Genomic DNA, 26,798 nt, shown 5'->3' with positions numbered 1-26,798 from the left:
AGTGGCATAAGCACCTGCTTGGCAAGTGTGAGGTCATGAGTTTGATCCCTGGTACTCACTATTTTCAGAAGTAATAGCAGAATATTTCCCAAGCATGAGAGAAGAACTTGACATAAGGATATAAATGAGGAATCTAAAACTCTAATTAGCTATAACCAAAATGAATCTACATCCAAAAAATATAATAATCAAGATCCCAGAAATTCAGAACAAGAACAGAATATTAAAAGCTGTTAGAGAAAAGGTCACCTGTAAAGGAAACCCCATCAGAATCACAACAAGCTTCTAAACACAAACCATCAAGTCAATAAAAACTTAGAGTGAAGTATTTCAAGTCCTGAAATTAAACAACTTCCAACTTAGATTGATGTACCCTGAAAATTTGTCTTTTAAAATTAATGAGAAATAAGATACTGTCACGACAAAGAACACCTGAAGAAATGCATAACCACCAAACCAACTCTACAAAGAGTATTGAAATATATTCTAGAAAGAGATAAAAATGACCACAATTCCAAGAACAACATCAGAAAAAAATCCCACCAGCAGGGCAAGCAATTAGAGGGTAAAAGCAGAGAACCAACAGCAGGAAAGTAACATGATAAAGATAAAACAATACATATCACATAATCATCAATGTAAATGGCATCAATCCCCCAATCAACAGAAACTGATTGGCAGAATGGATCAAGAAACAAAATTCAACAATATTCTGTAAACAAGAAATATATATAACTCAAAATAAATTCATAGACTGAAAGTCAAAGGATGGAAAACAATACTCCATGCAACAGGAACCCAGAAAAAAGCAAGGGCGGCTATTCTGTTTGTAGACAATGAGAACTTCAAACCAAAAAGACATAAAGAAGGTCACTATATACTTGTTAGGGGAAAAAATCAAGAGAAAGAGAAATATATATGCCTAAATATTTATGCACTAAATAAGGGAACACTGAACTACCTAAGACAAATATTAGTAGACATGAAAAATCAAATAAGCAATAACACAATTATAATGGAAGCCCTTAATAACCCATTGTCACAAAGAAATAAAGCAACCAGATAAAAAACCAACAAGCAAATAATACTGAAACTGAACTGAACTGAAACAAAACTGAACAAATGGATTAGTTGATGTTACTGAGTGTTCCACCCAACATCATCAGAATATACATTCTCAGCTATACATGGGATGTTCTCTATACTAGCCCATAGGACATGCCTAAGTAAATGTAAAGGAATTAAAATAAGCCCATGCATATTATCTGTCACTGCATATAGTGCAGTGACATAGGAAATTAATGGCAAAAGAAACCACAAAAACTTCATAAACACGTGGAAATTAAATAGTATCCTCATAACAACCAATGGATCACAGATGAAATTAAAGAAAAAATTAAACAATATCCATGATCAAGTGAAAATGCAAAAACAACCTATCAGAGCCTGTAGGATATAATGAAAGCAGTTCTAACAAGGAAATTTACAGTGATAAATTCTCACATGAGGAAAACAGAACAACCTAGTGCTGCACCTCAAGCTTCTAGAAAAATAAAAGCAAGTCAAGCCCAAAATCCATCAAGGGAGGAAATGATAAAATCAGTGCAGAAATTAATATAATTGAGACTAAGAAAACAATACAAACAATAAACCAAAGAGTTGGTTCTTTGAAAGAATAATAAAATTTATGAATCCTGAGCTAACCTTATCAAAAAAAGAAAACAAAAAACTCAAATTGATGCAGAGAGTAAGGAAATGGGTAAATTTATACAAATCCTATGGAAATTCCAAAGATCATTAATATCTACTTTGAAAATCTACTCATGTATAAGGGAAAACACAGAAGAAATGTGAAGATTCATAGAAATGTATGAATTACCAAAGCTGAGTCAAGAAGATATAAAAATTCTGAATAACCCAAATATCAGTTAATGAAACTAAAAACATAACTAAAAATTTACCAACAAAAAAAGCCCAGGTCCTAATGGGTTCATGGCTGAATTCCACAGAAATTAAGAGAAGATTTAAAGTAATAAGAACTATGGGATTAATAAAACCCAAAATGTGTAAATTTTGTTGTAAAAAAGAGAGGGAAAAAAAGTGCTCTAAAGGATACAACTGTAAGTGTGTTTAGGTGTGTAAGATAGATGACCATATTACTTTTTGTTAAATCATTGAACACAACTGTTTGCAGTCTCACTGTTTGAATGTCTACTTTGTATGCTTTAATTTTGTAACTTGAACAACTATATGTAATCTATTAACTAGTGATTTCTTACTGTTTATTTTTTGAAATTCTGTATTACTTGTACCCTTTTACTGTTTTTTTTTCTTTAAATAAAAAAGAGAAGATTTAATGCCAATATGACTCAAACACTTTAATGGAATTGAAAGGGAAGCAATTCTCCCTAATTGATTACTGAAGGGATACCACGATATTACCACGATACCAAAGCCAAAGGAAGACATAACGGAAAAAGAGAACTACAGGCCAAGCTTCCTAATCAACATGTATGTAAAAGTCATCAATAAAATGCTAGCAAACAGAATGTAGCAAATCACCAAGAAGATTCCACACCAAGACCAAGTGGGATTCATTCCAGGAATACAGGGATGCTTCAACATAGGCAAATCAATAAATATAACACACTATGTCAACAAAGACAAAGACAAAAATTACATGATCATCTCAGTAGATGTTGAAAAAGCTGTTGATTAAGTCCAACACTCATTCATGATAAAAAAAAAAACTCAACAGACAATTGGAATAGATTGTCTTCTCCTTAATCAGATAAAAAGCTATCTATGACAACTCAATAGCCAACATCACACTAAATGGATAAAAATTGAAAGCTTTTATTGTAAAGTCAGGAACAAGACAGGGGTTCAATATAGATCAGGAAACATTAGCCAGAGCAGTTAGACAACAGAGAGAAATAAAAGTAATAAGAACAGGAAAGGAAAAGTTAAATTATCATTATTCACAGAAGACATGATACTCTGCATAGAAGACCCTAAAAATTCCACCAAAAGACTTCTTGATTTAATAAGCAAATTTAGTAACATAGCCAGATACAAAGTTGATATTCAAAACAGTGACATTCCTGTACACAAGTAACAAATTCACTGAGAGAAACTAGAGAAACCAGACCCTTCACAATAGCATCCAAAAAATGAGATGCCTAAGAATCAATCTAACAAGGGAAGTAAGAGATCTATATGTTTCAAATTACAGTATTCTGCAAAAATTGAGGAGGATATTAGAAAGTGGAAAGCTATCCCTTGCTTAGTGAAAATGGCCATACTCTCAAAACTGTTATACAGATTTAATGCAACCTCAAACAAAATACCATTAGTATACATCACAGAACTAGAGAAAACATTGCTTAAATTCAATTGGAAACAGAATAGACCTAGAATAGCAAAGGCAATTCTGGGCAGGAGGCATCACAATCCCTGACTTGAAATTATACTATAAAACTACTGTGATAAATTCAGCATGATATTGCCAAAAATGAGAACTGAAGATCACTGGAACAAATTAGATAATACAAACACAACTACAAACACACTCAATTACCTTATATTTGACAAAGGGGCCAAACATGTTCACTAGAAGAAGATAGCATCTTTAATAAATGGTGCTGGAAAAACTGGCTTTCCACATGCTGAAGACTAAAACTAGACCCAGGTCTATCACCATGCACTAAACTAAAGTAAAAATAGTCCAAAGTGCTAAATATTAAGACAGAAACACTAAATATACTGGAAGAAAAAGTAGATATAACTCTTGAGAACATAGGGAGAGGCAGACAGAAACCAAACTGCATAGGTAGTACTTCAAAGAATCAACAACTGGGATCTCATCTTATTAAAGTTTCTGCACATCAAAAGAAATCACCAACAGAGCAAAAAGAAAACCCATAAGGTGGAAAAATCTGTGGGAAGCCGCCTATGAATGGCACCCATTTCCTGCTTCCGGGTTCTTCCCGGCCTGAACAAGCCCGCAAAATTGTCATATCTGCCCAGTTACCCGTGACGCTAGCCTATCAGCTTGTTAGGCGCGCTTCTCTGTGATTGGATACTGCTTCCCCTTATAAGAGGTTGTTCCTGCCCCCAACGGCGGAAGAGGAAGCAACACTGAGGGTGGCGGACCTTGTCAGGTCTGGTTCGCTGTACGTAATAAAGTTTGAGAGCTGATCCTGCTCGAGTTTGGTCTCCTGTCTCCCGCGGCTCCGGTCATCTGGTGGCCCGTACGGGGAAGGTTCAGCGACGCGCGGGCGCGACTGCTGTCACCTGCGGTACGATGGAGAACCCGGCTCAATAACAACGGAAGGCCCCGAGCACCTCTTCTCTTCACCCTGATCAGCTACGTGAGATACAGCGGTTCCCGGGACAGGTGAGTAATCGCCTGGGTTGGGTGGACGCACCTAACAGATTTTGAGCGCCACACGGGTGGACGCCGGTCCTTTTTTTTTCTTTCCCCTTGCATTTGTTTCGCTTTCGCTTTGCCATTATGGGCAACGCTGCTCGCAAACCCCTCGCTGACTCCCTAAGAGTCCTGCTGCGGACCCGAGGCATCTACATAAACCGGGTCACCCTTTCGAGGTTTCTGGATAGTGTTAATGAGATTGCCCCCTGGTTTTGGCCCACGGGCTCTCTAACCCTCCCGTCATGGGAGAAGTTAGGAGGGGATCTTAGATGCGCCCGAGAAGAGGGACGCTTGGATCCCATGGTTTTACCCCTGTGGGAACTGATTAGGGCTTGTCTGACGGACAAACAAACCCCCGGGCTTTGCTCAGCCCGACAGGCTCTTGACAAAGCTCGATCCGAGTGCTCGGAGGAGCCCGAAGTCACACCTGACTTTGGGCCTCCAGAGAAACACAAGGGCTCCGATTCTGATTTGGATTCGGAGGGCTCAGAAGAGGAGGTCGTCTTTGCTAAGCATGACCCTCCTACACCGTTAAAAAAGGAACTTAGGGCTCGGGAAGATAAAAAGGGGAACCAAACACCACCCTGCCCGAGCTACTCCGCTTCGAGGGAGGAACTTAGGCCCTTCCGCTCCTTGGCAAGCTCGCGACCCATGGTCGCCCCCTTTAGGACGCCAGGCCCTACTGCACCGCCGTGGCCGGAAGAGGAGTTGCTCCCTGGGCTGCCACCTCCACCCGTGGCCGCCGGAGGGCGCCCACAATCCATGGCACCGCCCTGGTTAGAGGGAGAGCTATTTCCTGGGTTACCTCCTGCGCCCCCTTCTGGGGGAGGAGGAGGACATTCCTTCCACCAGAGGGTATGGTCGCAGCTTCCCTTTGAGTGTCCCGGTCTCCATGCATTCCCGGTACAAGTAGGAGGCAGGGGAGGAGGAGGATATTATGAGCCCTTAGAAATTAAACAACTTAAAGCTATCAAGGATGCAGTTTCAGCTTATGGGCCCAATGCACCATTTACCATGGCGCTTTTAGAGGCATTGGCTGGCCTGTATTTAACTCCGGGAGATTGGACCCAGCTGGCGCGTGCCTGCCTTTCCCCCGGACAGTATTTAGATTGGAAGTCTTGGAATGAGGAATTCTGCGTAGAGCAGGCGGCGGCTAACCGGGAACATGGCCAAAGAGATTGGAACAGAGACATGTTATTAGGGCGAGGAGCTTTCGAGGAAGATCAGACCCAGTACCCTCGCCAGGTTTATGAACAAATCAGTCGCTGTGGCCTTCAGGCCTGGAGACGGCTGGCTGGAAAGGGAGAGCATACGGGCCACCTCACAAAAATTTTACAACAGCAGGGGGAGCCCTTCTCCGATTTCGTGGCCCGCATGCTTGAGGCCGCTAACAGAATTTTTCCAGACACTGAGGTGGCTCACCCTCTCATAAAACAACTGATTTTCGAACAGTGCACTAAAGAGTGTCGTGATGTCCTAAGGTCCAACAAAAATAGGTCTTTAGAAGAGTGGACACGCCTGTGCCGTGAACTGGGCGGCCCGGTAACTAATCACGGGCTCGTTGCCGCCATGGTCGCTGCCCTTCAAGGCGCTGCCAACGGAGGCAAGCCTCGGGTAGGGGGCAATAGAAATAAAAATAGAAACAACACTTCTTGCTTTGGCTGTGGCCAACTAGGACACATTAAGCGTAATTGCCCCAACAAACAGATTGGGCAGGGAGGAGCCCCTGGCCCTGGATTATGCCCAAGATGCCAAAAAGGTAATCATTCAGCAGCCAAGTGCCGGTCGATATTCGATAAAGATGGCAATAGGCTTTCAGGATGTCCAGACAATCAGCCAAAAAACGGCCGAAGGGGGCCCCTCCTGCAGGCGGGGCCCCCTCTGGCCCAAACCTTCCTTCAGTTCCAGCCCCAGCAACCACAAACACCCCAGGTCCCTTTAGGCGGGCAACCCCAGGCTCAGCAGGGCTGGACCTCAGTGCCACCTCCGACCTCCTATTAACACCTGAGATGGGAGTACAATTAGTTGAAACCTCCCTGCCAAATCCCCTTCCGCCAGACACGGTCGGACTTCTATTGGGGAGGTCCTCGGTGGCACTCAGGGGCCTTACAATCATCCCAGGTGTAATTGACTCAGATTTCACTGGCACCATCAAAATTATGGTTCAAGCCCTACAAGGCACGATTATCATTAATAAAGGAGATAAAATAGCCCAGCTGTTGGTTCTACCAAGCCTTCATAAAAACTTCCCCACGAGAAACCTAACCCGAGGCGCTCAGGGCTTCGGCTCTTCCGGGGATACCTTTGAAGGCTTACATTTGACGTTGCAAGAACGTCCTATGCTAACCATTGACATCAATGGCAGACCCATTAAAGGCTTGCTTGACACAGGAGCAGATCGCTCAATCATTTCACAAAAAGATTGGCCTAGCTCTTGGCCCACAGATGTGGCATCCCAGAGCCTACAGGGGCTTGGGTTTGTCCACGCCCCTAAGGTGAGTGCTTCGCTCCTGACATGGCGCGACAAGGAAGGTCATTCTGGTCACTTCCGTCCCTTTGTACTCCAGCTTCCCGTATCTCTATGGGGAAGAGATATTTTGACAGACATGGGCATCACCTTAACTAACATCTACTCCCAAAAAGCTCACTCCATGTTGCTAAAACAAGGGTATATCCCTGGAAAGGGCCTAGGTGTTCACCTACAAGGCCGAACCTCGCCTATTCAAGGCAGCCCCAAACAAGACAAAAAAGGACTGGGTTTTTCCTAGGGGTCACTGAAAGCCTTCTCACACCTGAACCCATAAAAATTACTTGGAAAACTGACACCCCTGTGTGGGTTCAACAGTGGCCCCTACCAAAGGAGAAGGCAGAAGCCGCCCTGGAGCTAATTCAGGACCAACTCCAGGCGGGACATATCAGACGATCAACCTCCCCCTGGAATACCCCTATTTTTGTCATTAAAAAGCGCTCGGGAAAATGGCGGCTCCTCCATGACCTGAGGGCAGTCAATGCTCAGATGCAACCCCTGGGTGCGGTTCAGAGAGGCATGCCTGCACTATCAGCGCTCCCACAAAATTGGCCGGTCTATGTCATCGATCTTAAAGATTGCTTTTTCTCCATCCCTCTTCATCCAGATGATTCACCTCGCTTCGCTTTTACCTTGCCCACTATCAATCAGGAAAAGCCAGACCTTAGATATGAGTGGATAATGTTACCCCAAGGGATGACCAACAGTCCCACTATGTGCCAATTGTTTGTCGACGCTGTCATAGAGCCCATAAGACATAAATTCCCAAAAAATAGATGCCTCCATTATATGGACGACATCCTAATATCAGGAAAGGACCTCCCGAGCTTAGAGCAAATGCTTAGACAGCTGGTCTCTACTCTTAGAGCCGCTAATCTGCACATTGCCCCAGACAAGATCCAGCAGTCAGAGATAGCCCAATATTTAGGGACAAAAATTACTTCCTCTCAGGTATCACCATTAAAATTGGTTATCCGGCGTGATACGATCCTAAGTTTACATGACATGCAAAAATTAGTTGGGGATATCAATTGGATCAGGCCGTACTTGGCCTTACCTAACAGCAAATTAAAACCCCTGTTTGACTTACTTAAGGGAGACCCTGACTTAAATTCATCCCGAGAACTTACACCGGAGGCAGAAGTGGCACTACAAGCAGTAGAGCGGGCCCTGACCACGGCCGCATTAAGGCGTATTAATCCAGAAAAGACCTTCGCCTTGTGCGTTCTCAAAACAGCTAGACAACCTACGGCTGTCATTTGGCAGCAAGGACCCTTGCTTTGGGTCCACCCAAAAATGTCTCCTGCTAAGGCTATTGACCATTATCCAGACGCGGTCGCTTCCCTTTCTCTAGAGGGCATCTCATGAGCCATACAACACTTTGGGGTGCCTCCTTCCTCCCTACATGTACCATACACAAGAGAACAAATTGAGACCTTAACAACATGTCTAGATTCCTGGGCGATTCTCCGGTGTACATTTCAAGGGACCATAGATAATCAATTCCCAAAAGACCCACTACTTCAGTTTATTACAGTACACCCTGTGATTTTTCCCAAGGTTACATCCGCATACCCCATAACTGGAGCTCCAATAATCTTCACGGATGGCTCCAAATCAGGCATAGGCGCATATGTGGTTATGGGTCAAGAGCCAAAAACTATCCAATTCACTCCAGACCAACCCCAGGTGGTCGAGCTCCAGATAATACAGGAAGTCTTACGTCGCTTCCCAGGCGACGTTAACCTCCTGTCAGACTCCAAGTATGTGGTAAATGCTCTCCAAGTTCTGGAGACGGCGGGTCCCATTAAACCCTCTTCAACGGTAGCCTCCATATTCTTAGGTATTCAACATCAGCTATGGAATAGAACCTCAAAAGTGTTCATCTCACATATCAGAGCCCATACTAATTTACCTGGGCCCTTGGCGGAGGGCAATGCCTTGGCAGACTCGGCCACGCGCCCGATATGGGTCTTCACCTTTCCCAACCCTCTGGAAGCAGCCCAAAAATTCCACTCTCAGTTCCATGTTAATGCCCGCACCCTCATGGCGCGCTTCAACATCACGAGAGCACAAGCACGAGAGATTGTACGGTATTGCCCAGCTTGTGTGATCTCTTCACCCCAACAATCTATTGGCATTAACCCAAGAGGACTTCGCCCAAATCATATTTGGCAAATGGATGTTACACACATCCCAGAATTCGGAAAACTTAAATATGTTCATGTTTCGGTAGATACCGCCTCCCAGGTTATGTTTGCCTCGGCAGAACCCGGAGAAAGGGCCACCCACGTTATTAATCATTGCCTGGCAGCCTGGGCTGCTTGGGGAAAGCCCAATATACTAAAAACAGACAATGGTCCTGCCTATACCAGCAAAATTTTTATGACATTTTGTCAACAAATGGAAGTCACTCTTAAACATGGCATTCCTTACAACCCCCAAGGACAAGGCATCATTGAGCGATCCCATCGGACACTCAAGGATGTCTTACAAAAACAAAAGGAGGGAATAGGCCATGGCCTAACGCCCAAAGGAAGAATATCATTGGCACTCTTTACCATAAATTTTTTAAATCTTAATCACAATAATCATTCCCCTGCCATGGAGCACAATAACCCGTCCCCGGCCGACAAAGGGCTGGTGAGATGGAAAGATGTCCTTACAGGACAATGGATGGGCCCGGATCCAGTGATTAGCTGGACCCGAGGTGCGGTTTGTGTCTTCCCACAGGAACCAGGCTGCGAACCGCTGTGGGTCCCGGAAAGATTGACGTGAGCAGTAAACTCCCCACCAGTTCCTGATAAAGCACAGGAGGATAAGCCCGCGGACACAAGTCAACTCGACCCTTCTGGGACCGACGCTCAGCACCCGAGACCATCTACAAACTAAAATGTCTGGTTTGGAGCTTTTTCTATTCTGTGGGTTCCTATTAATCACCCCTGTTCGCACAAATTTGACCAACACTGTTAAAAATATGACAGCTTGGCTGCAAGACACCTACCTACCTAAGTTTCACAATTTGTCCCTCATAGTCGGTCAGGAACTTGACAATATGGACGGTATCCAACTAGGTCCAGTCAGGTTCGATTTATCAACTTTAGGCAGTGTTATAGCCAGTTTGTGGGAACGCGTCACCTCCTGGTTCTCCTGGCCCAACCTGACTACTTGGATCCTGATTGCTGTGACCTTCCTAGTGGGGCTTGTGGTTATTAAATGCTTGTTAGATCGCCTCATACAAACTCAGCAGCAGGTTAAGATCACAGCTATGGCAGCCATGCAAATGGCAGCAGGTGGCCCATCAGGCCAGCAGGCCGCCGCATATCTCCTTCACATTGTAGAACATCAGCTATAAGAGCTGAGTGGGCAAGCCAATGACAGGTAAGACGGGAAAAGCCCTCCCGGTCAACCTAAGACAGGCTCCACTCAGATATACATGGCCTATAAGGCCAGGGGTCCCTTCTGGAGTCAAATTATTGGCATTGAGATGCGAGACCAAGGGTACTGCAGTGCCATCCGCCTCAAAGGTTGGGGGGAAGGCATGAATGAATGTCTATATGCATCCAGGTTCGGTTCGCATATGCCTGGCCCTGCGAAAAAATGAACCACTCACCTTGAGCATGGTCCTGGCGCAAGGATATGCACAAAACAAGGTGATGCACAGCAGGGTATAGACCTCTACATTCTCTCATGCCTCGGCCTACAAGGTAGGCCCACTCTTAGGTGTCTAACAGCAACAACGTCATAGACACCTTGGAGGGACCCACAGACCATCCTATTTTAATAAATAAAAAAGGGGGAGATGTGGGAAGCCGCCTATGAATGGCGCCCATTTCCTGCTTCCGGGTTCTTCCCGGCCTGAACAAGCCCGCCAAATTGTCATATCTGCCCAGTTACCCGTGACGCTAGCCTATCAGCTTGTTAGGCGCGCTTCTCTGTGATTGGATACTGCTTCCCCTTATAAGAGGTTGTTCCTGCCCCCAACGGCGGAAGAGGAAGCAACACTGAGGGTGGCGGACCTTGTCAGGTCTGGTTCGCTGTACGTAATAAAGTTTGAGAGCTGATCCTGCTCGAGTTTGGTCTCCTGTCTCCCGCGGCTCCGGTCAAAAATCTTGTACTGTATCATCCCTCAGACAAAGGAATTCTACCAAGAATATATAAAAAATTGAAAAAACTCAGGGCCCCAAATTCAAAGACCCAATCCAAAAATGAGCATCTGAGATGAATACACATTTCTCAGATGAAGAAATACAAATGGCAAATAAGTATATGAAAAAATGTTCAATATAATTGGTCGTTTGAGAAATGCAAATTAAAGCAACACTGAGATTGTGTTTCCCACCATAAAGAATAGCTATCATCAAGAAGATAAAAAGATGTGGTATTTTTGTACAATAGAGTCCCACTCAGGTATAAAGAACAATAAACCTGAGGCTTTTACAGATAAATGAATGCAATTTGAGAACATTCTTAAGTGAAATAAATCAGATTTGCATGTGTAACATTATATTGTCTCCCTAGTGTAAGAAACTTTAAAAGTAAGTAAGATTCAAAATGTACAATAGATATTGTGAAAGGAGAAGAAATTGCTTAAAAGGGAAGAACAACTGGGATGGGGGAAAGGAGAAAAGAAGGAAGGGAAAAGAATATATATATATATATATATATATATATATATATACATATATATGCCAATTATACTGCTAATTTCTATTGGTTTGGTGAAAAGAATGGTTTGTGTTTACATTGTTTGATCGATTTTTCATTTCTGTGTCTTGTAATCTGAGCAACAACTTTGAAGATAACAATATGCAATATATTAACTATTGTTAATCCTCTATTAGCTTGTTTTGAAACTCTGTATCATTGTTTTAATTTTTTTCTCTTTAAAACATAGAACGTTATACAATAACATTGAAGATGTAGATGACATGCTGTCACCTGAGTTTGCAAAATACACTTTCCTGCCTTTCTAGAGCTATTATTCTCCTAACTAGAGTCCTAAGTTGACAGTGACACTGTGGTTGCCTCTGAAATTATCCTTAGACATCATTTGCATTATTTGAATATGATAGGAATTTTCTCACTCTTCATACCTTCTGTTGAACTTTCACCCCTTCTTTGGGGTCCTTTTTCTCCCTCACTTACTTATCTTTGAAATATCCTGTATTTACAAGATTTTGAGAAGACAACAGGTTAGACAATTATTGCTGCATGTCTACCGTACCCTCTTCCATACATTCCCAAGGTCATTCAAAGACAGGGGCAGAAATCACAAACTCTTGACTTTTTCTGCATGGTCAAGAATTACATCTCAGATCAGTTCTATACTATGTTGTTTCATGTGAATTCTCTGGTTGTGAAGATATGGACAACTATTTGGAAGAAAACAAGAGACAATACAATAGATAGTGAAGATATCTGGTTGTCTTGCTTTGAAATTTATGTCTCTTACATTGCTTTCTTGTGTTCTGTTTTGTTGTGTTTAATTTTACTCTCTTTAAAATGTAGGAAAAAGAAGAATTACCTCTCTAAAAATGGGCCCTTTGTCCTTGTCTATCACTCTGTTAAGTCATCTGTCTAATGACTTTATTTAAAACATTATGTAGACATATTTCTAGAGAAATCATAGCTATAGCTAAAAAAAATTAAGCTGACTGCTATTTTAATTGGTCGCTCTAGGAGAACAACACAATTCCTCTTGAAAAGAAAATTGCTCCTTTGTTTGGGAAAGCAGCCAATAAGCATTCTTTTAAAACAGAGAGGTTAGATCCTAGGAGAGTCTAAATGGGAAAAGGTGAACTTAAGAGAGAGCCAAATTTCTCTGCATCAGAAAGTCCCAGGAATTTTGGAGTGGGTTCTCACTACCACAGTGCTAAACAGGGTCAGACCATGAAAGAGACAAATTGAAAACAGAAAGCTTTCTTAGAGTCTGCAGGGCAGAGAGCAACTCCTAGAAACACATAGAAAGTCAATAAGGACTGTTCGAGGTAGAGATTTCGGATAATTTAGCAATAGCGTAGCCAGTGCTATAATTCCTCTCTATTGTGCATATAAAACAAAAATATAGTAAAACACTGATAAGCATGATAATATTCCTCTGAAGAAAAGGATGGCAAGGTTGCATTTTGAAGTAGAACACAATATAAGAGAATGGGGCCATCTAAACAAGTAGTGAGCAAAGGGAGAAAAATTGAGAAAAGTCAAGAGCAAGAGTGTGGAGCAAGAGAAAACGGGAAGGACTAAGTCTCAACTGCAGAAACTGCTATGTAATTGAATGCATTGGACTTCTTGAAACATATGAAATAGTTATTAAAGAAAAGAATGGCCTCAGAAAGACTGAGGAGTTAAGGACTTCGAGAGTAGATGGATACTTCTTTTAAGAGACATTGTGCTTTTTCACTGCTTAAACAATAGGCTTCAGCGTTTACTGACACTGGCCTATGCAAGAGAAATGGGCACAGAAATTAAGGAATAATTGTGGATTGAAGTGTGTCCCAATTTTCTGTGATAGTGAAGGCAGAAACCCTTACATAAAAGACATACAACAGTGATAAGAAAAGGCTCAGCAGGAAATGACAATACCACATCCAAATCTAGTCCCAAAGACTCAATGAGTTGATTCATTTTACTGTTGTCACTTGTTCCTCCATCTCCTCCCAGGATGTCTGTAGCCATGCCTACCCCACAGCCCATGTCTGCTTTAATCTAGGACAGCCATGTGGGGCCGGTTTCAGAAACTCCTCAAGCAAACTCCTAATGTACACTCACCTTCTAGCATGGAGATATGGCTTATCTAGCAAAAACAAACAAACAACAAAACAGAAACCAAGATTCCAATGCAAACTCCCTCTCTGACTCCTCAGTACCAAATACATTTTCAATTTTGAAGCAATGAAATATAAAATACTTAGAGACAGGATGCATTGGTGATAGAAAAACAAAAGGGATATTTTTCTTCAAAGCAAAACAGAATGCATGACTGAAAGAAGAATGAAGAAAGAATATGGTGCTGGCATATTTCATTTCACTCTACTTGTTCTCTGCCTGTGAGAGACGATTGCTCTGGAAAAGGTAACTGGAAGAATCAGCTCAAAGGCCAAACAGAACAGGCACCAGACTTACGACTTTGTACTAAGAAGTAACACTAGGCCACATTTTAAGTGCTCTTTCTGTATATATGCACCTTCTTTAAATAGTGGCACTTCACTAAAGTGACCCTCTTACTCACAATCATTACATTTTTGATGTTTTCTCCAAATTTATTATTACACTATATGGGTCCACTCATATCTTACTATTGCTCTCCAGAGAAAGCAAAATATAATCACATGAAATTTTATATGGGGTGTGTGTGTGTGTGTGTGTGTGTGTGTGTGTGTGTGTGAAGGGCTTCTCCCACCTCCTTGATACTATAAAACAGCTGTATGCTACACGGATTTTTTTTGTCAGATGAATTTTTCTAGATGAATTCAGTGCAATTAGAGATGGGCAGTGCATCAGTCAGCTGTCCTGTCACTGGGACACAATATTTGACATCCACAACTTAAAAGTGGAAAGGCTTGCAGTTTCAGGGAATTTGGTCCGTGGTTGGCTGGTTCCAAGAGAGAGGCATCATGGCAGAATAAAGATTTTTAGTTATTAGGAACTGGGTAGCAGAGCAGGGGAACTATACCAGAAAGGAAGGTGAGAGGGACCAGATATAGTAACCAGGTCACCTCCATGACTCACTCAGATATGTACAGAAGTTGCTTACTAATCTCCTCAGCAGCTTCCAAGCCAATCAAGTTGACTCAATGACACAATTAAGTTTAACCGCCACAGGTATAAAGCTCTTCTTGGATTTGGGAAAAGTTCTCCCGTTATTGTTCAAGTTGCCAAAGTTGGAATCTAGTTTTTTTCTTTTTTCCTTCTGAAAACTGCAACTATTATGTTGAATCTCAGAAAATCCATCTTATAAAGGATGATTCAAGGTAAAATAAAAATATCAAATTACTACTAGGTTTCTTTAGTTTTTAAAGCAGTTACTTCTGTTATCCTAACTAAAGATATTATCAAATATGATTTTAGTTCCAAGAATACAGAGTTAACCTATTGGACATAATTTAAAACTCTTCTGAGTGGGTTAATCCTCTTGTTTTCTGTTCTATCCAGCAATTTAATCATCCATTAAAATACATTTATGTGAGGCACTTTGCTAAGCATGGCATATTGACTTTGAGTTTAAAATGCCTTAACATGAAATTTTGCTTGAGTTTTTGCAATTTGGATAGGAGGTATTTAATAGCATTTCACAAAAAGTACCTGGGTACCTGTGTTTCTTCCCAATGTGGTAGGGTTGAAATTAAAATTTTAATTCTTGAAATTCCACTTCCAATCATGAGAGGGCAACTAATGTTGGACTCCCACCCCCTCAAACTCTAAAATCAGACACAACACGGGTCTTTGATTTCAGGCACTGAATAATAAGCAATGTAATATCTTTGATAAAAAGGAAATGCATAAGGCGAGATACATGATTGCTGTAGTTCTCTGTCTGGAGAAAAAGTCTCAACCATGACACACAGATATGGAGTCTGGACAGAGAGCACGATGGTCCTACTCAGCGATGGAAGAATATATCAGAATGTAAGGTAGCTGAACCAAGCGCAGCCTGCTGAGAAAGACACAAAAACAAGGGAGCTTTGCAGAGGGTCCCCAGAAACTCTCGTAGGGATCTCCTGAAAATCCATAGCCTGGAGCTAAATTTATGTATAGGTTGAGGCAACCCGTACTTGAAGAATCTCAAATGTTATGGAGTTGAAAATAACCATGACACAGGGTTGGAAAGAGCAACAGCAAAGAATGTCAGAGTGCCAAAGTGGACAGAACTAGCAGCCCTTCAGTAAAACTCCAGACATCCAGTTGAAACACCAACAAAATCCAAAATGGTGGAATAAGCAACATGTCTTCAGAGAAACCCCTACACTAAACCTATGCCAACAAAGCCTAATGCCAAACCTCAGCGAGATTTGTATGGAAACAGTTTGGAGAATGAATACTTTTAAGTTAGAGGATCTTGAGAAACACCTTGAGTTTTCCACAGATCTACATTAACAATACAAAACACAAAATGTGTACAATTAGATCAGTCAGTAAACAATTTAATAATTCATAAAAGAATGTATAAACTGCCTTCTTGAATAAGAATCCTCTTCAGAAAAAGATAGTAGAATCTAGAATTTCTATAATGGGATATCCACGTCAAATATTTAATAAAAAGATTACTAGGCATAAAAATTAAAAGAAAATTGTGTTAAAAGACTCAAAGAAAAATATGATGTTAGTGAGTGACTAAGTGGGTAATAACAAAGAAGTAGAAAATATAAATAGATGAAAATTCCAGAAGCGAATAGTATAGTAACTGAAAAAGAATTGATGAGCTTGATAACATAACAGAATCAAAAGGACAGTCATTGAATGTAGGTATAAACAATAGGAATGGCCTGACCAAAAATTAGAAAAGAGATTGAAGGAGAAATAAACAGAGCTTCTGGGACCTAATAGACAATATCAATCAGCCTATCATACAGGTAACTGAGGCCAAGAAGAAGATAATAAGTTAGTGTAAAATGATTTCTTCAAAACTCTCCACATCTAAAGAAACACTGACTTAGAAATACAAGAATTATAGTAAATCCACTCAGGATACATATAAGGAAAACCATACCAAAATACATCATAGCCAAACTGATGAAAAACCAAAACTAAAGAGAAAATCCTGCAGGTAGACAAAAAAGTGACATTTTATGTACAGGAGGATAAACTAAGAATTATTTCTGACTTTGCATGAAAAATAATGGAGCACATTTTGTTTAAAGTACTGAAAAGCAAAAATAACTCTCAACCAGAATTTCATATTCAACAAAAAAAGCCTTCACTTTTTTATTTTATTTTATTTTATTTTATTTTATTTTATTTTATTGTTTTTGGTACTGGGGATTGAACTCACCACCTCATACTTGCTAAGCAGGCTCAAATAGATATTTTCTAAAGAATGATACCTTAAAGAATTTGTTCCCAGCCTACAGGCACTACCTAAAAGATGTCTTTCAGGTCAAGGAGAAATTCAAATCTACAAGATCTTACAGCACCAGAAAAGATAAGTGAGAGAAGATACACAGCTAAAAAACTAAAGAGTTAGATAAATATCTTTGAAACTATGTTAAAAATGGAAATCATCATGGAATTAAAGTTCCCAGAGGTTTAATTTCAAGTTACCTCTACTTAAGAATTAACTGCCTTAAGTTTTTCCCTTGTAACAGAATGATGCTAAAAATTATCTTGAAGGTTTTCTCAACTAAAGCTTTTCCCCAGGTAGTCTGGAAATTTAACCTATAATTTTATTTGACTCTGAACATGAAAATTCAGAGTATAGTTTCAGAGTTCCCATTTACTTTTCCTTTGACCAACAGAAAAGGGCTATACTTCATACCCACACTGTTGATTGTTTCTACCAATACTAAGGGTCTGATAGTCACCTGTTATTCACATTAGTTTAAAAACACTTCTATAAACCTTAAAATAGTCGTGAGATATCCTAACTCATAAAAGGAAATGTAGAAACCAGTGCAGAAGCAGATTTTCAGCAAATGCACAGTCAGAGTTCGGTTATCCCTTTAAATATGTAATTTTGCTTTAAGTAGCACAAAACGAATTACAGTTTACCTACAGAATCCAACAAAAGGGCCTATTGTAAGTGTTTGATTTTTTTGTTTTACTGTTAAAGCCCCTAATATTTCTTTTGTTTCCTTTATTCTTCTGGGAAATTCCAGAATAATTTTTCTGTTCTGAAAAAAGATAGGTAGAAGTCTAAGAAGTGTTTTATCAAGAATATAACTATACTTAAAACCTTAAAGCAAAACTTAAGATTTTTGGTACTAACAAGAGCCAATTATTTTATAATGAGCATAAAAAGAAAATCAAAAACCAAATGTCATAAATTCAGAGGGTTACAAGGCTCTTTGATATGTGAAATATAATAATTGATAGGAATGCTAAATTACTAGGATAAAGCAGTTTTGTAGGGTGGGGAGGAGACTGCATCAGACCAATCAGAAACTGAGACTTGAAAAAATGGGCACTATATTTATATGGGATACAGATGTCATAAGAAAGAACAAAATTCCTATTTATGAGATAGTTTTATGTAGTACTTAAAATGTAGCTGGAAGGCTCCGGGGAGATCATTTGAAAACAAAGAACGTTAAGCAAATGTTCAGAACTGGGGAGGAGAGTGATGAACCTCTTCAGATATTACCATAATTTCCTATAAATTTCTAGTGGCTCTGGTAGTTACAGAGTTATTTACATATTTTTATGCTCTGGAAATTAAATGATATCATTTTTTATTTTCCTGTTAATTTAAGAAAAGAACTAATCAAAGATCATTAGAAAAATTTTGAGTTAGGCACTGATACAAAATTTTAAAATTCTAATTACTAAAGATCAAAATCAAAATCCTCTATATTTTTAGTTGGCAGAGGAGATGAGCACAATAAATAGCTTATACATTTTCATGTGTTTGTACACTAAAAATACTAAAAAATGTCTAACCATCTATTGCTTTTAATATATTTACATGTCCAACCAACCCAGAAAACCCACTAAAACACAAATTCAAATTGCAATCCAGTTACAATGTAAGCCAGGCACAAAAGCCTTCTAATGATCTTTGATTAGTTCTTTATTAAATTCATCAAGGGAGCAAAGAAAATTTAATAATCTTCACCAGTTGTCATCTTTCTGATTAGAGTTTTGATTAGAACTTTCAGCTTTTATTTTTCTCCTTGCTAGCCTTTGCCAGAGCTTTTCTACCCCTTCTAGGTGTAAAGAACAAGGCAGATGGATCATGTTAAATAAGTCACACTCCTACTATTCCCTGTTATTGAAGGAGAGATCCGTGCATCCTCTCCTCGCCACCTAGCCAGTCTCACCACATGACAAGACATTTCCGAAACAGTGAACTCTCCATTTTCACCAGCTTCTTGTCCAGGAATGTATTTTGCTTGCTGTGGATGGTTAGTTTCCCTAGGGGTTGAAATTAGTTTTTATATCCTATTAAATTTACAAATAAAAATTATATTAAAAGCTGATTAGTGATACTGCACACTTTTCATGTGAGAAAGCAGTGAGCTACACAAGCCACCGTCCATAGGTATTTGAGAAATGTCCAATTATATTGTTCAGCATAAAGGACTCTGAAAGGTTACTCAATCTGGGATAAAAGGAGTGAGATGAACAATAATAGTGTTTACATTTTTCTGCCTTTTGCAACATATGGGGGAATAATGACCTTCAGATTTCTATATAGCACATTTCTTCCTACTATTCACAAATATCGCTTCAATTATTTCCCTATCACTGTTGAAAAGTAGGAAATGTGTAGCTATTACCATCTCCATATCCTATTATATAATGCTATTTCAGAACCTGCTACCTGAAAAGAAGGGCAGTAAGACATTGTGTTTATAATCACACTTGATCACCTCAGACCTCTGCAGTGGAGAGAGGTAATAGGAAAGAAGATAAAATAAATAGTAAAAATGCAAAGGAAATTATTAACCTACAAAAATGTTGAGCTCCAAAAGTTCATTTGTTAGGCTATTGTTTGGAACTTAAAAATCTATATCTCCATGGAAACAATACTGTAAGTGGTAGTTAGGCTAGCCTATCACAGTCTATTTATTTATGTAGTTGAAAATACAAGTACAATGAAAATTACAGTAGTAGAAAACTATTCTTTAGAAATCATGGTATTTTAATACTATGTACAAAGCTAAATACACTTTTGTAGAGTAACCTGGTTGCCCAGTGTCTTCTTTTCGTAGCCTCGCTCAGTACTCTGGACACTGCAAACACTGACGCTGTGATACTCACTGGGGATCTGGGACACTCCCAAATGCAAATTTACCACCATGGAACTCTCAGAGAAAACTGGTTGACAGCTTATTAAATAGGCAAATTCCCTCTTTCTTTATTTCCTCAAACCACCATGGACACTGGGCATCCTACGTAAAGACAATGGGTGTCAAAAAATTCTTCAGTTCAGGATCCCAGAGAAAGTTTTTCTCACTTCAAACATGGTAACAGTTGCTCATCCTAATACCCCTGTATATACATTGGTGTTTTCAGGCATAGTTCAATATTCTAGATCTTATGATTCCCTATATTTTGTACATTCCTATGACAGCACTTAATAAAAGTTCAAAGGGTAATTCATCCTAATACCATGAGCTCTTAAAGATCAAGTGCTGTATTTCATTTATCATTGCATATTAAGTCCCTTGCATATCTCTGGAGCATAGTAGGAGGTCAATGTGTGTAGAAAAAGTGGTGTTGCTTTTCTTCAACTCTGAATTTCCTTCTGTTGACACAGAGATCAGCCTGCAATACTTGGAGCCATTTTTCCTCCCCCATCCAGCTCTTTTATTTTACTTCCTATTTTGTAAAGAAACTGGGAGGGTGAAGACATTCTCTTTATTGCTCCCCTAAACCCAAAACCCAACTGCAACTATAGGTAGAATGAAGGATGCAATACATAATTGAAAATTAACTTGCTGTACATTCCAATTTTCTATTTAAATTGTCATTGGATATATAGCAACCAACTACAGAGAAAGAGCAGATCCTTTTAAACTTCAAAAAGCTATTCTGGTCAACACTGATGCCAAAAATAGACAAGGGTTTGAAGAATCTGATTGTATCTGACTCCATTTGTTCCATCTCTCTCAGAGGAATTTATGTACTTACACACATCCATCCACTATACACACGAGCACACACACACAATATTCATTAGAAATCTGAGACACCATTAGTAATGGTAATACATATTCATAAATGTTTTTAAAGTGTATCATTTGTGCAATCGACATAAATAGATCTTTGAGTGCTATTCTAATCTTATATTACAATTATATATTTAGGGCACATTGTTCATAGATTTAAAAATTCAATATGAATGTTTCAAAATGCACTATGTTTGCCTCTCAGCTGAGTGCTTAAATGTTATATCTCAGATTTAACATATAAAACCAGAAACTCAAAAAAAAAAAAAACCCAGAAACTCTTTGAATCAAATGACAGTTTGAGTCCCCACAGCTATTAATACAGTAATTTGATTTGAGACAGATTTTTAAAACTTCCTGGGTACAATTTCTCAAAATGTGTAAAATGAGAGGACAAACTAAATAGTTTGAGGTCCCAATTATATAATTCTAATATGATTATGTTAATTACATGTTTATTACTATCCTATTCTAAAACCTTTTTCTTTTCTTTTGTTCTTACCTTTTTGCCTTCTACTTCTACTTTTTTCTTCTTTTCTTTTGGTCGTTCTTTGCTAATTTCTTGAGGTTTTTGTTTATATTATTTCAGTCCAGTAGCCATTGCAAAGTTATGCTATTCTAGTTTTTTAAGCATTCTAAGTCTAGCACAACTAGAGTAATAGCAAAAAAATTTCTGTAGCCATGAAAAGCAGAAAAATATATATAATAAAATATCAGAATTGATAGCCTAAACATTTAATATTAATTTTAATTGAAGAAATGCAAAAATATCATCATCTGTTAAACAAAGAACATCTTTTTGTGTAGGCAAAGATGATAGAAAAAGAATGAATAGAGTATAGTTTGTTCTCTTTTCCAGAACATACAAAATAAATGTGAAACTGTCCTGACCAAAAAGACAGACTATGCAGCTAAAGTCATATAGAGAAAATATGAAGATAGAAAATTCCACAGCAACAGCTTTCAGCACCAGGTGCAACAATATTACGGCAAGGGCTTTACCTTCAAGTTACCAGTCTCGCTGGAATTTCAGGAACTCTCAGCTCACACTCCTTGGAACATCCAGGCCATCAGCAGGGGAAGGAGAAGGTATCTTTTTGTGAGAAAGCATGAAACATTTCCCAAGGTACTTTATGAAACAGTTTGGCAGAGCTTGGCATATAAATACTAAGGTGAGTGCATTTGTTGTTGTAGCTCTACAGAATGTTAAGCACTGTATTTTTAAAATCTTAACATTGTAGAGTGCTTAAAATGAATACTCTTCCCATTTAACTGGAGCCTTTTTCACCTCTGATGGGCAGACTATGAGGTTGCCTAAGAGCTTTCCCCAAGTCTCTGAATCAAAGAAGTTTGATTGGTTCTTTCCTTCACCAGCTTATTTTATTGTGCTGGATGATGACTTGACTTTTCATGTCACCCTGAGAGAAAAGGATTTGTTTACACGCTCCTGGGTTTGGGGAGGGGACCTAGGGCTCTGAGGAAGAAAGCAACTTCAGATAACATCAAGAAGCTAGGGCTCATTGGTGATGTTGCATAATGAGACCACCTTCTACCCAGTATTAAACACAATTTTCAAAGTCAACCTGCTCTGAGTATTTTATGTGGAGGTAAATGGGGTTCCATGTTCTTTGTCAATGAAACTTGATTCTTTCCCCTGTGCTTCTAGAAGCCCAGTTAGAATAAGCAATTTAAAATGTCATGCTTCCTGTGGCTGTCCCTCACCCAGTCACTGAATGCACAGAAACAACTCCAGGCACATTCAACTATGTGTTCTTTATTTAGCAGCCAAGTCTCTCTACTGGAGGAAAGATAGCCTCTTTAATAAGTGATGCTGGGAAAACTGGCTGTCTAGCTGCTGAAAGTTAACCTAGACCTGTATCTCTCACCATACACTAAACTAAAATCAAAATAGATCAAAGATCTAAACATTAGAACAGAATCAATCTGCTGGAAGACAAAATAGGTAAAACTCTTGAAGCCATAGCTGCAGGCAAAGACTTCTTGAGTAAAACCCAGGAAGCATTAAGAAATAATATCATAAATCAGCAAATTAGATCACATCATTTGACCCAGTTATCCCCCTTCTAGATATCTTTCCAAAAGAGTTAAAGACATCCTAGTCATATGTGAATATCCATGTTTATATAGCAAAGTTCATAATACCTAAATATTGGAGACAGCCAATATGTGCATCAACAGATAAATGAATAAAAAAGTGATATTTATACACAATGGAATACCATTCAGCCATAAAGAAGGATAAATTTGAATCACTTGTAGAAAAATGGATCTACCTTGAGACCATAATATTAAATGAAATAACTCAGACATACAAGCCTAAATATCACATGGCTTTTCTTACATAAAAAATATATGTGTGTGCAAGGATATGTGAATAGACATTTACATACATATAATGAAATGAAATACAGATAATAGGAAAAAAGAGAGAAAAAGAATGGTAATCCAGCACAGACAATGTATCTATAAATGTACCATGACAGTAAAATTGTCTTACACATTTTACATGTTCTTGGCCTGTTCATCTGGTTTCCAATCTGTATATATGATAATTAACTTTATATGGTCTTACAAAGTAAATGAATGACCTTGATGCTGGAAAAAAGGGGGTGGAGAGAAAGGGAAAAAAAGAATTGAAATGTGTTGCGTATATGTACCAATTCGCTATAGTAAATGTAATCATCATGTACTGCAAATATGCACTAATAAAAGTAAAAGTTATATTTAATCATAGCATCTCATGGAAATTATGCACCAACACATTTTTTTACTATTGTGCAAAAAAAGGCAAAAAAGAAACAAAACAGAAAAAAATGGGCCTTCTAGTTTCTTCCATTCCCAGTAATCTCTTAGACAATAATTACTATTTCAACACAAACTAGATTGATGGAACACTAAGAAATAGGATTAATCATCCTAAAAAAGGAGAAAAAGTATTAAAATAACTTTGCACCCAGTACTGTGGAGGTTTCAACTGGTCTCTTTTATGGAGGTGCTTGTTATACTAGGCAAGGAGTTAACCTTGCCAGACACCCAGCTAATCATCCGTGAAAGTCATTCTGCCCCACAGAAAGTGTGTGCTACATTCCTTACCATCCATCTTAGAATTGAAGGCCAGGGGATCAGAATTGCCTGTCCTGACGTACCTTGTTAGTTACGGTAAGGTTCAGAGGGTGTTTTCCCCTAATGCTTACAATAACTCTGTCAGAAGAAGTGTACTTTTAACTTCTCGGTGCAGGTCAGCAATGTTTAGAATTTTGTTCAACCTTCCAATATAAAGGAGCAGAGATTTAAGAAAAAAACAGCCAGAAAACTGCAATCCCTCTACAGTTGCCTCACAATAGTCATAATTATATACATTGTATATTTTCATGCCTTTTTCTGCCTGACACATAAATACAATTATCAGACCAAAAGGAAAGATATATTACCTCCTAATCACAGAGAGATGCTTAGGGTAACTGTAAATGATGAAGGGCATAGCTCTCTGATGTATTCAGTGCAAAAAGCTAGATGTAACAGATCATATACAATGAGTCCATTGACGGCATATGTTTCACTCTCAAAGGGTAATTACCAAACACTCAAGCTTGGGAAGAGTAGTTTTTCTGATTTCTTGTTTTTGTTTTTGTTTCTGTTTGGGGGGTTTTTTTGGTATTGGAGATCAAACTCAGGACCTGTCACTTGCCAAGCAGACACTTGTGCCACTGATCTAAACCCCCGGCCCTAGGAAGAGTAGTTTTGATTTGTCTGGAATATTTGAATTTTTAACACAGAAAATGTATTAATATGTTGGGGTTCACTGAATTTAAAAACATGAAACTAAAACTTCAGACACAGTTGCACCTTAATAATGCATACATATTTTGCTCTGCTTTGGCAAGATCATGTATAATCGCTACATTCTCTGCACCATATTTTATTGAAACAGCACTGAGGAAGAATTTTCTTTTTTTTTTTTTTAATTTTATTTAAGGAGAAAAGAAAAAAAAGCAGGGAAAGGGTACAAGTTATACAGATTTACAGAAAAAAAATGAACAGTAGGAAGTCACTAGTTAATGGATTACATATTGTCATCTTAGAAATAATTGTTCAAGTCACAAAATTAAAGCTTGTAAAGTGGACATTCCATCAATGATACTGCAAACAGTTCTGTTCATTGATCCAATAAAACTCTGTGATATCATTTTCTATCTTATACACTTAAATATACATGCAGTTATATAGTTTAGAGTACTTTCTTTTCCTCTCTTTTGTACCATGACTATTACACATTTTGGGTTTCATTGCTCCCACGGTTCTTATTACTTTTTTGGAAGAGAGTAAAACCAAATGTGACATAACAGAACAGAATCGGTCAAGTCAAAAGGGTGGACATAATAGATAATGTAAAAACATAATACAGGTGATCAACAATGGTTACCATAATGTCTCCCGCTATCTCTAATAGAATTGCCTATATCATTAGTTATAATACAATTGAACAAAACAGTAAAGAATAAAACCGACAAAACCAAAACATTGGAGACATTGTAGGTCTTCAAAAGTAGATAAAAGTCAACAAGAATGGGCGTCATAATGAATCTCATTATCTTCACAGCTGATGCCTAAACTTTCGAACCTGATACTATCCAGCAAAACAGAATAGGGGAACATCAGTTAAAAACCAGATGGTGAGAGTAATACAGGGCTTTAAATCAAGGTAATGAAAAGTCAAAATGGGTTACTATAATATATCCTGCTATTTTTTTCCTTTAATTAAAAGGATAAAGATAAAAAAGTAAATAATGGAGTGGAGATTGAGATAAAAGAGGGCATAACAACGAAACAGCGCAGATCAAAACATAACCATTTAAGCAGAATAGTGTTTCACCACCAGATAATCCTAACCTAAAAGTAGTTACCATATTGTTTCTTTCTTTGAAATCCTTGAGTACAACTTCGTATACTGTAGCATTAAGTATATCAAAACAATGTAAAACCATTCAAGAGAATGACAGCATTACAGAGTATTTAGAATCGACTAACAGAAAATGAACAATGGTTTCTGTATAATCTCCTTGTCTTTAAAAGGTTTTTGCTTATACTATCGTACATAATAAAATCCAATAAGATACAGCCTATTTAGACCATTGGAGACAGAAGGACAAAAGCTAGATGAGACTTCAAAACAAGATGATACTAAATCAGTATTACCTATTAAGATGTCATTTTCTCCAAAATAGCTGTTCCTATCATCCAATCTTCTCTGCCTCATTTCTGTTAAGCTCTTTTTCTGTCAGTAGCTGTCAGTTTGTCTTCTTCATTTTGTTCTCTGCTCCATTTGTTGTGGCCTCCCCGCCACTATTTCTGGGTTCTTTGTATTTTTCTTTTTTTAGAATATCCTGCAATACTTTCTGTAGAGTTGAATTGGTGGTTGCAAATTCCCCCAGTTCCTCTTTATCCTGGAAGCACCTTGTTTTTCCATCAATTTCCAGGGACAGTTGTGCAGGATATCTCAATCTTGGCTGGAGATTATTATCTTTCAATGCTTGAATTATTTCCCCCCACGCTCTTCGTGATTTGATGGTTTGTGCAGAGAAATCTGCTGTAATTCTGATGGGTGTTCCCTTGTAAGTGGTCTGTTTCTTGTCTCTTATAGCTTTTAATATTCTGTTCTTGTATTGAATTTCTGGAATTTTTATTATTATATGCCTGGGTGTTGCTCTGTTTGGGTTGTAGGTAGCTGGGGTCCTGTATGCCTCATACATCTGAGTATCTTTACCTTTTGCTAAATTAGGAAAATTCTCCTGGATTATTTCTGTGAGTAGCTTTTGTAGTTCACTTGTTTGCATCCCTACTTCTTCTTTTATGTTCTTAATCCTTAAGTTATGGATCCTCTTATCATCTTCTTGTCTTTGTATTATTGCTGTTTGTTTCTTTGTTATTTTTAAGAAGTTTTTCATTTCATTCTCCCATATTACAAGTCTGCCCTCCAGTTCAGATAGTC

The 26,798-nt window shown here is 38.8% G+C and overlaps 1 long non-coding RNA gene across 1 annotated transcript in view; it reads right to left on the bottom strand.

The window, feature by feature from the left end:
- Positions 1-22,116, bottom strand: part of LOC134475548 (uncharacterized) — a 54,514-nt gene extending 32,398 nt beyond the window's left edge. Inside the window, exon 1 of the long non-coding RNA XR_010046718.1 lies at positions 21,791-22,116. This is a non-coding gene — a long non-coding RNA (uncharacterized LOC134475548). The remainder of the gene's footprint in view (positions 1-21,790) is intronic.
- Between the last annotated feature and the right edge of the window lie 4,682 nt (positions 22,117-26,798).

This window comes from Cavia porcellus, unplaced genomic scaffold (assembly GCF_034190915.1).
Source record: "Cavia porcellus strain 051 isolate PalLab524CR breed Dunkin Hartley unplaced genomic scaffold, mCavPor4.1 scaffold_1, whole genome shotgun sequence".
NCBI lineage: Eukaryota > Metazoa > Chordata > Mammalia > Rodentia > Caviidae > Cavia > Cavia porcellus.
Note: the sequence above shows the minus strand (reverse complement) of the source record. Positions and strands in the feature narration are given on the sequence as shown.